General features: G+C 53.3%; 1 long non-coding RNA gene across 1 annotated transcript; it reads right to left on the reverse strand.

The window, feature by feature from the left end:
- Positions 1-761: 761 nt before the first annotated feature.
- On the reverse strand, positions 762-5,277 carry LOC129676722 (uncharacterized). Its single transcript, XR_008720109.1, has 3 exons — positions 5,085-5,277; positions 2,293-2,720; positions 762-1,092 (listed from the first exon to the last, which is right to left on the reverse strand). It is a non-coding gene; the product is annotated as an uncharacterized LOC129676722 (long non-coding RNA).
- Between the last annotated feature and the right edge of the window lie 3,722 nt (positions 5,278-8,999).

Below are 8,999 nucleotides of genomic sequence, written 5' to 3' on the forward strand. Positions count from 1 at the left end.
CCTTGTCAGGGTGAGGTCCGGACAATCCTGCAGTGCAGCGAGCCTTGCACTTGCTGGTCAGCACAGCCTCCTGCCCGGAAGGGGCAGGGGGAGCCTTGGATCTTGGTTGTCTTGCCTCTGGGTGTTAAACAGCGAGGACTGAACTCCCAACAATTCTTCCACAAGGAAATGAGGAGCTGCAGGAGGCCAGACCCACGGGGGTCGAGAGTCTGTGTCTCCTTACTTGGGGTGTTTCTATTTTGTCAACGTTTTGGTTTCTCTATAGTCAAAACCCTGAAACAGTATGGAAGTAGGAAGCAGACAGACCACATAGGCAGTGGCTGGTTTTAGAGAAGCAAAGTCTTTGCTACTTTGTGGGTTCTTTTTCCAACCCTTTGTTCCCTGCCCCACCCCATTTCACCCCTAACACTAGTTAGGAGAGAAACAAGGATAGAGGAGAGAGAAGGGATGGGGGCAGGTGATTCCTGAATCTAATGTCTTTTTTTTTTTTCTCCTTGACCACAGCTACTAGCAAACCACAACCAACCTCCCTAAATAACCAACAATCACCCCACCCCACCTCTCTTCTGAAAAGTTCCCAGAATTCCAAACGTCACATAATCGCAGAAATTATCTGCAGCTGGCAAAACCACGCTTCTGCCAGAGCACGAGGCAAAGCATAGTCAGCTGCTGTGGACAGACGAAGCAGCCCCACATCCCCACACCCAGAATTAAAACATAAGCACATTTTTATATTGTTTCTGTTTTTGTTTTTTTTTGTTTTTTGTTTTTTTGTTTTTTCTAAAGAAATCAAAATTCCAGAATTCTCAAAAATGTCACGACACAGATTCTTTCCAAAAAGGGGTGAGATCTCGGGGTTCTGCAATACATGGAAACAACCTGGAGAGTAGGTCAAAGAAAGGGGACGAGTAGGCGTGTCTCAGGACTAGAGGGCCTGGGGGCTGCTGGAAAGTCAGGGAAATGGAGAATCTGCTCGAGTGCGCACAGCTTGGTCAGTGAATTTGGGGGCAGAGTGTTCTTCCCAACCAGACTGCACAGGACTGTGGAGCTGCACCTCTGTCCCTCTTCCAGGAGCACTCAGCTTCAGGTATCCTAAAGAGTAGTGCATTTATAGGCCCATTCCTGCGGATCTCAGTTCATTCCTTTCTCAGGTCACATCAGAGGAACATTCCCTGATTATTATTGTAATACTCTAGCTGCTAAGTAAGGGTCTCATGCCCTAGAACCCTCCTTCCAGAACTGTTAGGAAATAGGCTTTTGCTGATTTAGTGAGCTATTGAAATATATTCCAGATTAAACTTGACTCACAAGTTGTGTGTGTGTGTGACAGGAAAGGGAGGAGAGGAGGGATGGAGAGAGAGGAAGAGGGGATAGATAGATTTGGGTATAAGTGGGAAAGCTATGCAAACGATGGGTGAGTTTTCTCCTTTGTTAGATTTTTAAAGGTTATTCTCAGCCAAAATCTGGAATAGCTGAATCAGGGCTGGTGGTGGGAGCCGGGACAGCTGAACTGGAGTTGTGCTAGAAGCTTCAGCTAGAGATGGAAAGAGGCTTTGGGGGTGAGGGGAATCCAGCCGCCTCCTGAGTCGCACCGATTGAAGTTTTATTCCTTGGGATCTGGCTGCCACTGGAGGCAGACCCCCACCCCTTTCCCAGCCCCCACCCAAATGAGTCAAAAACAAGCAAACACATTTGGGGTGTTCTCCCCAACCAGACTGAATGTGCTGAGCTGATTTCATGTTGACTATTCAAATTGTTCTCCTGGAGATGTCCTCGCTCCAAGGACTGCCGCTATGGCATTACCAACAAGGTTAAGAGTAGGGGAGGGAACACCTGTCCGGGGGTGGAGGGGGGGAGAGGGGAGGAAACCTGTACTCAAATCTTGATAAATTGTAAAATATCTCCCCCCTCCCCCCGCTATCTCTCCAGCCCATATCTGCCCCCTCAGTCCAACCTCTGGCACATCTCAGCGGTCTTCTCGAGTCGAGCATGCCAAGGTAGTAATAGCTCACACACACCAGAATACCCCGTGGGGGACCGTCAGAGGCACTAGCCAGTGACTCACGTGGGAGTTATCTCTCTCGATGTGTAAAGTTACTTTTTTTAATATTGAAAAAGAAAAAAACAAAAACAAAAACAAAAAAAACCAACCACCCCGGAAGTAGCATTTAAATCTGCTGGTAAGACTGGGTGTGTGTATTCTAATCTGTTCTCTGTAGTTAGGGATGCTCTCTGAGGTACTGCAAGGCCAGGCACCCCCTTCCCGACGTGCCCTGGGCCCCCTTTCCTTACCTGAGTTGGACGGCAGCCTTGGACACTCTTGAGACGGTTACACGGCACTTGGAGGAGAGAGCCCATCTAGCCCAACCTCCTTGTTCTACAGATGAGCAGACTGAGGCCCAGAGTCCTCTAGTCCTTCAGCCTCAATGTTGGGTCTCTCTGCTTTCACCCAAGACCGACCTGTCCTTCTCGTCCTGTCCGGGGCAGCTCTCAGGATGTTTGGTGTAGACAGCCAGCTCCTGCCTTCTGTTTGGCATGGCGAAGGCACACCTCTCCTTCTCTGGTTGCACTCCACTCCTCAGGCCCGTCCCCGTCGGGCCCCTTCCACTCATCACTGACTTGCTGAGCAGGGCTCTCTCCTTCAGGCCACTTCTGAAGGCAGCTCTGAGAGTGTAGCTGGGGGCTGGCTCGTGTGGAGGGCCTCTTGTGCTGAACAGAGCCTAACAGACAGGAGACAGAGCTCTGCCTTTGCCTCACTCAGGGTGCGGAAACGCCACCACATGTTGTCTCCCAGGCCTGGAGCATCACCCAGACCTTCCCTAAGCTGGCGCCCTCAGGAATGAGAAGGCTGGGCTTGACCGTTGACACGACATTCATTGGTCATGGTGCCCATCACTTGGCAGAAGACAAGCTGAGGTTGTACTCCGTGTGGCTGTAGTGGCACTGCTAGGACTCTTTCCCTTCTCTTTACAAATGAGGAAAGCGACACCTACTCGGCGGGAGGGATTTTCCAGAGGGCCTTTGACCAGTGGCCAAACCGGAACTAGACTAGAAAACAAGGGTCCAGACCCCAAGGCTGGTCCCAACACCCTCGTATCACTAAGGCAGTACCACAGGTGGGTGACAATGAGACCTGGCAGTCTCTGTCCTGACACCCCCTCCCATTTGGGGAGCTGGCTACACCTGAAGCCCTGGGTAGCCCCCAGGAGGAGAGGTCCTGCTACAGAAGTGGGGTGTGAGATCCCGATGGGACCAGATAACCTATCCCCTGGCATCGCTCTGCATTCCTGGCCCAGATGCTTTAGCTAACAACAGGTGGCCGCGGAAGCTGCCCTCCAGCTGCTAGGTTAGTCGCTGAGATCCAAAGTGTCGACAGAGAAAGATAAAGACCAGGAAACCGTTTCTAACACGTTTCTACTCTCTGGCCCAGAGCAGAGAGTAAATCGCCAGGAACGGCCTGAAAGAGGCCATAAAAGGAAAATAAAACAGTATAGTAATTTATGGCATGCAGTAAAAGATCTGGTGTGGCCAGTGAAGCCTCATTTCCCACAGCGCAGAGGGGAGAGGCTGCCTCGCCACACTGGGCGGCTCTCAGCCAGACTGACAGCCGTAGAATTTTGGAGAGTTCTCCTGTCCTCATCTTAAGGTGGGACAGTAAAGAAAACTTGTCTTCCGGCCTCTCTATGTCTGTTCCCTGCAGAAGCACCTGCCCTCCTCCGACCTCAGGACCTTGAGCCCTGGAATTGAGTTCAAGCCCCACTGTCAAACAGCTTACAGCAGAAAAGCTCCTCCCAGCCCTTTATCTCATTTGATCCTTACAGAAACTCTGCAGGGGTGGGGGGTGGGGCTGTCTGGGAGTTGTGAGAGGCCTGGCTCAGGGTCACACAGCTAGTCAGTGGCAAATCCAAGACCTGGGTTTAGGACCACCTATTTCAAGATCAAAGTCTTTCTCAAACTCATTGTTTCTGCTAGGACTAGAAGACTTTGCAATTAGCGCCCACATGTTCAACGTCCTGCCCAGTCAGGAGATCCCAGGAGGCTGAAGATTTCCAGGCCAAAGGGCATCGGCTTTAACTGATCCAAAGGCTCTGACGTGGAGAGATGAAACTCCAGAGGTAGGGCAGTAGAACCGTGATTTCAGAATCTATGCCTGGGTTTGTAGGACCCCCCCCCCCTCCGCACACACACACTTTGCCTGGCTCATCAGTGTAGGCCACAGTCTACACTCCTGAAGAACAGCTCTCCAACAGGCCTCCCTCTGCAAAAAGCCAGAGGGCCTGGCCCTTGCCTCTCCTTTCCTCCCGGCTGCCTGGGGCACATTCAGTGCCTCTTGTCTCCCATCTACAAAGTTCAAAGGTAAAGGCAAGTAGCAAGGTGGCGAGGGTTCCTGTCACGTCTCTCCAGACACGCATAATGTGTCTGAGTGCAGAGGGAGGTGTCTGGGGTGAGTCTCCAGCATCCTCAGTCTTGCAACTTTCTTTGCTTGAGGGATGGATGTCCTTGGGGACTATCCCTTTGCAGCTTGCTACAGGAAGAGGTGAGATTTGACCCAGACCCCATTGCTGCTTCTCCCGGCCAGTGATCGTATGCCCAGAGAGGAGTTGCCTCTCTGAGGCCTAGTTGCAGTTTCTTGCCCACCTCATTGCTTGTCCTGTAAGCACTAACAAGAATAATGGGCAGGACGCTACTTAGTCTGTTTCCACACGCCCTTGGCGTGGAGGGTCCTGTGAGCACTAGTGGCTGAGCAGGATGGTCACCAGCAGGCCTGTCCTGGCTGCCATCAATCTTAGGGTCTACGGCACACTCTAGCTCAAGGGCCTATGCGCAAAGCAAACCTAAAACCTGGAGAAAGCAGCCAAGTCTGCATAGATCAAGGTTGAGATTTGAGGACTACAGCAGTCCCTGAAGGACCACAGAGGTTTCAGTCCTCACAACACCCTTAGTTTTTACTCCTCTTTCCCCAAATAATCCCCCTAGGTGGGAGAGCAGGACGCTCTCTGCTCAAAGCCCCATTCTGCTCCCTTCTCACCTGCCCCACACCCAGCCTGCTCTGTCCCCCATGCATTCTGAGAACAAACACTCACAGATCTGCAATAGGGAGCCCCGTTCTCCCAAGGCTACCGTCGGGCCCACCTCGGAGCTTTGAAGACCTCTGGATGTCAGGCTGGGAGTCTGAGTCTTCTCTTAACCTATCTGTCAGGCGAAGCCCAGCTTGGAGAACATCAGCTGTCAACCCAGAGCACAGATTTTACAAAGCGACTTTGCAGGGTGTAGCTTGTCCCATCCTACCAGACCGGTTTCTAGCAACTCTTTCTTTTCCCTGTCTCTCCTCCTGCAGGGGAGTGGCCTGAAGTCTTTCTCTCCAGTGAGGTCAAGTGCCGATGAACACTTGCTTTCAGGTGGGCTTGGCCTTATGGGCCTCTGGGCCTTTGTAAAAAGCTTCTCAGTAGCCAGAGAATAAGGCCAAGTCTGCCACGGGTAAATGTGACAATGGGTTTTTAAGTAGCTGGCCTGTGTCACGAGTCTTTCTCCCCATGTTGACAAGGCCAGTGGCCACATGGAGCTGCTCCAGACAGAGCTGTGGGCCTCCCCAGGTCTCTCCTATTCATCGAGATCCTTCCGTTTATTCCTGCACTGCCTCTGGTGAGCACAATGACTTTTGCATTGGCTCACTGATCCCTCCCAGCTGTACGCACACCCTGCTGTGATGCTGACTTTCATTGGCATGTTGATCTTTACTGGCTGAGGAACCTTTCTGGGAAGGGTACACTCTGCTTGCTCTTCAAGACCAGCAGGCCAGGAGCAGAGGGAGCCTGGACAGCAGCCTCAGGCCTGGGGCAGGAAGGAGATAGGAGTGCTGATGCTGGGAATGGCTACCTCTGGGGACCAGATGGAGGCAGAGCAGGCTCCCGGACCTAGGGCTCTGGCCTTTCGTGGCTGCTCCTGGGGGTCATGACTCATATGGGTTCCTGGGGTACCCTCTGACTGGGGCACCCTCTGACTGGGGCCCACTGAGTGAACCTGTATGGGTGGCCCTTTTGCCTTGTTCTCTGCAGCTGTGGTTAAGAGGCACGAAGCAGCCTGAAGATGGGCTGGCAGAGGCCATTCATTGCTTTGCCTTGTCTGGTTCCCTTGAAACGATTCTTTTCCTGGCTGCCTCTAGCTCAATACCTGCTTTTATGGCCTGCCCGAGGCACCTGTAATCTCTCCTCCCAGGGGCTTCTGGCGAAGAGCTGAGCCATCTCTCAGAATGCTACATTCAGATGTTCCATTCATTTGTACTTGATACTGTCTGTTAGCCAAGCACAGTCACAAAAATCACCTGGCAAGACATTTGCTAAATTACATGTCAAGAAACTCACGTCTGCTTTTTGACAAAGTATGAAGAAGGCAGGGCCTCGGGCCTAGTTTCAGCTCTCAGTGGGTAGCAGCTCAGCCCGGCCTCCAGACCTTGGTCCCCTCCAATGCTGGACTCCAGACTGCTCTCAGACTCTTATCTTTGGCCCTGACTTTCTAGGGGTTGAGAACACTGGGGACCTATCTGTCATATCTCAAGTGGCCTTCACAAAGAACCGTCTGGTCAAAATGACCCGGGGAGGCCCCAGCTCACCCCAGCAGGCCTCTTCATTGAACACTGAGGAGTAATTGTTGAGGTCAGCACACGAAGGATGCACACAGATGCGCAGACGGCAGAGGCAGGCTGACGAAAGCACAGCCCAGAAAGCAATGGGGAATGAAGGATACGGCTGGGTGAGTGGGTCGTGAAGACATTTGTGCTCACGGGGGCCAGAGCCCAGTTGCTGCTGCCTGCACACCCCTTACTGACAGCTAGGTCCATCCACACAGGTTTCTGACTACTTTTGGCTGCCTGGAGCCTCCACCCAAAGAACCAGCTGAGCTCTGTTGCGCCTGGCAGCTGAGAGAGGGGCACCTATCTGCACACTATGTCTTCACCCTTTCTCCACGTGAGATGCCCTCAGGGGGCCGGGTTCAGCCTCCTCGGAGATGCCCCCGCCTCTCAGCCTCTTGCCTCACACGAACACCTGCTGAACGGGAGGTCTCAGTGAAAGCCCACTGTGCCATGAGTCTGGCCAGCCGGGATGGAAGGCAGCCTTATCCCATTGACTCGCCCCTTCACCCCTTACCCTCCCTTCTGCCCTAGCATCCTTGTCTGGAAGCCTGCTCCCCAGCCCTCCCTTCCCAGTCCTGACTCCAGAACCCATCTAGGCCCTCTGCTCCAACCCTTTCTAAGCCCATCCTATACTAGCGACGCCACTCTTAGTTGGATGGTATGCTCTAGAGACTCCAGAGGCTTGGGGTGCCCATAGCTGAGCTGCACAAAGGTGGCAGGATGGGAAGTCATGGGTTTTGAGTCCTGGCTCCTGGTGAGGTGCTCCGGGTTTGACTCTAACCACAGAGGCAAACTGGAGACTGGGTACAGTTGGGGTACTACAGTGGTCACTTTGGGATCTCTTGAAGGAGACAGTCTGTTGGAGTGGCTGGTTTTGTCTGGGAGGCCAAGCAAGTCTTGGTGAGAGGCTGTGGCATAGACTCAGGGGCCCCCCACAGGGCGGGGGAGGAGCACGGAGCAAGCAGACTTCAATGCTGAGGCAGCTGCACTGCTCTCCCAGCCCATCCTTCCTTCCTGGGGTGCCCTGATATTTTCATGGCCACAGGAATCTTGCAGCTCAGCCAGGAGGGGCTAGAGGCTGGGGTTTTGGTGACTCAGTAGAGCACCACTCCAGATGTGGTGGTGACAGCCAGGCTGTGGCCCTGAAGGGGTGAAGGGAGCAGATGGCTGGAGAGACTGAGGCCTGGGCTGAGGAGAGAGAAGTGGCAGGTGCCCACAGAAAGCACAGCAGGGTCCCCCCCAGCAATGCAGCCCCTCCCCAGTCTGGAGGAAAGTGTGCTCTGCTTGTACACAGAGGCAGTTTTCGGCTTTCTCTGGCAGTCCTCAGATTGTCACTGACTGCCCCTCTTGACAACATTTCATAAGGCCTTCCTAGCGATACCAGCACATGTGTGAAAATAGTATGTTTGTGTGGGGAGCTAGTCCTCTTGAGGAAAAGACCTAGAATGAAGAAGAAAAGGGACCCAAAGTGGCCTGAGCTGTGGAATGACTGTGCTGGGAAGGGGCCATTCCTGGCCACTGGGACACAGGGAATGAAGGAAGCTTTAACCCCAGCCTGCCTTCTTGTCTGCTGCCCTCCCTTCCCTGGACAGAAGTAGGATGGGGTAGGGTGTATGATGACGGAAGCTTTATCCGTGGTTTAAAATGATCCAGGGGCACCTCAGCCCTGGTCCTGGGGGGGTGGGGGGCCAAGAGGAGGGGGCTGTCTGCTTGGCTCTGTTTTCTGTTGTTCTCAGCCTCCCTGGCTATATGTTTGCCGAATATTTTCTCCACTGGGTCAAAGTCCAAATGGACAGAGGCAACAGTGCCCCACGAAGATGTATCCTTAGACATGACAGAGGACATCATGAAAGTGTCCAGCCACCTTCTCACCCACATGGGAAAGGCAATCTCATCCCTCCCCGGGGCTGACTCTGAGTCTCTGCTTCCCACCTCTTCGGGGCCAGCCCCTCCCTTTTCCCATTGCACCAGGCCAGAGCAGCCTCACTTGGCCTCTCCAGCTGGAGCCCCAAGGGAGAAGAGCTCCCCCAACACCCGAACCCCAGTTCAGATGAGCCACACTCCACTCTTTCCTAGTAAACTTTTGGTTTTGAAGTTGGCACCTTCTGCTTTCTGGGCTGGAATGAGAACGTGTTTTCCCCTCCCACCCCAGCCTGGCCCCTTGAGCACACTAAAATGACAAAGAAGCTCCCCCTTGTCTACTGAGTCAGGGGAACTCAGAGAAGGCCTCTGCAGGGAAGCTGGCCTGTGTCTGGGCAACTGGATGGGTTTCCTGTCAACTTAGGCCTGTGCTGGCCGCCCAGCCTTACCTTCATCGTTCTGTTCCCTCTTGCCTCAGTCTTCCTTACACACTCAGCCCCTCCTCACC

This window comes from Psammomys obesus, unplaced genomic scaffold, assembly GCF_907164565.1.
Source record: "Psammomys obesus unplaced genomic scaffold, mPsaObe1.curated_primary_1811, whole genome shotgun sequence".
NCBI lineage: Eukaryota > Metazoa > Chordata > Mammalia > Rodentia > Muridae > Psammomys > Psammomys obesus.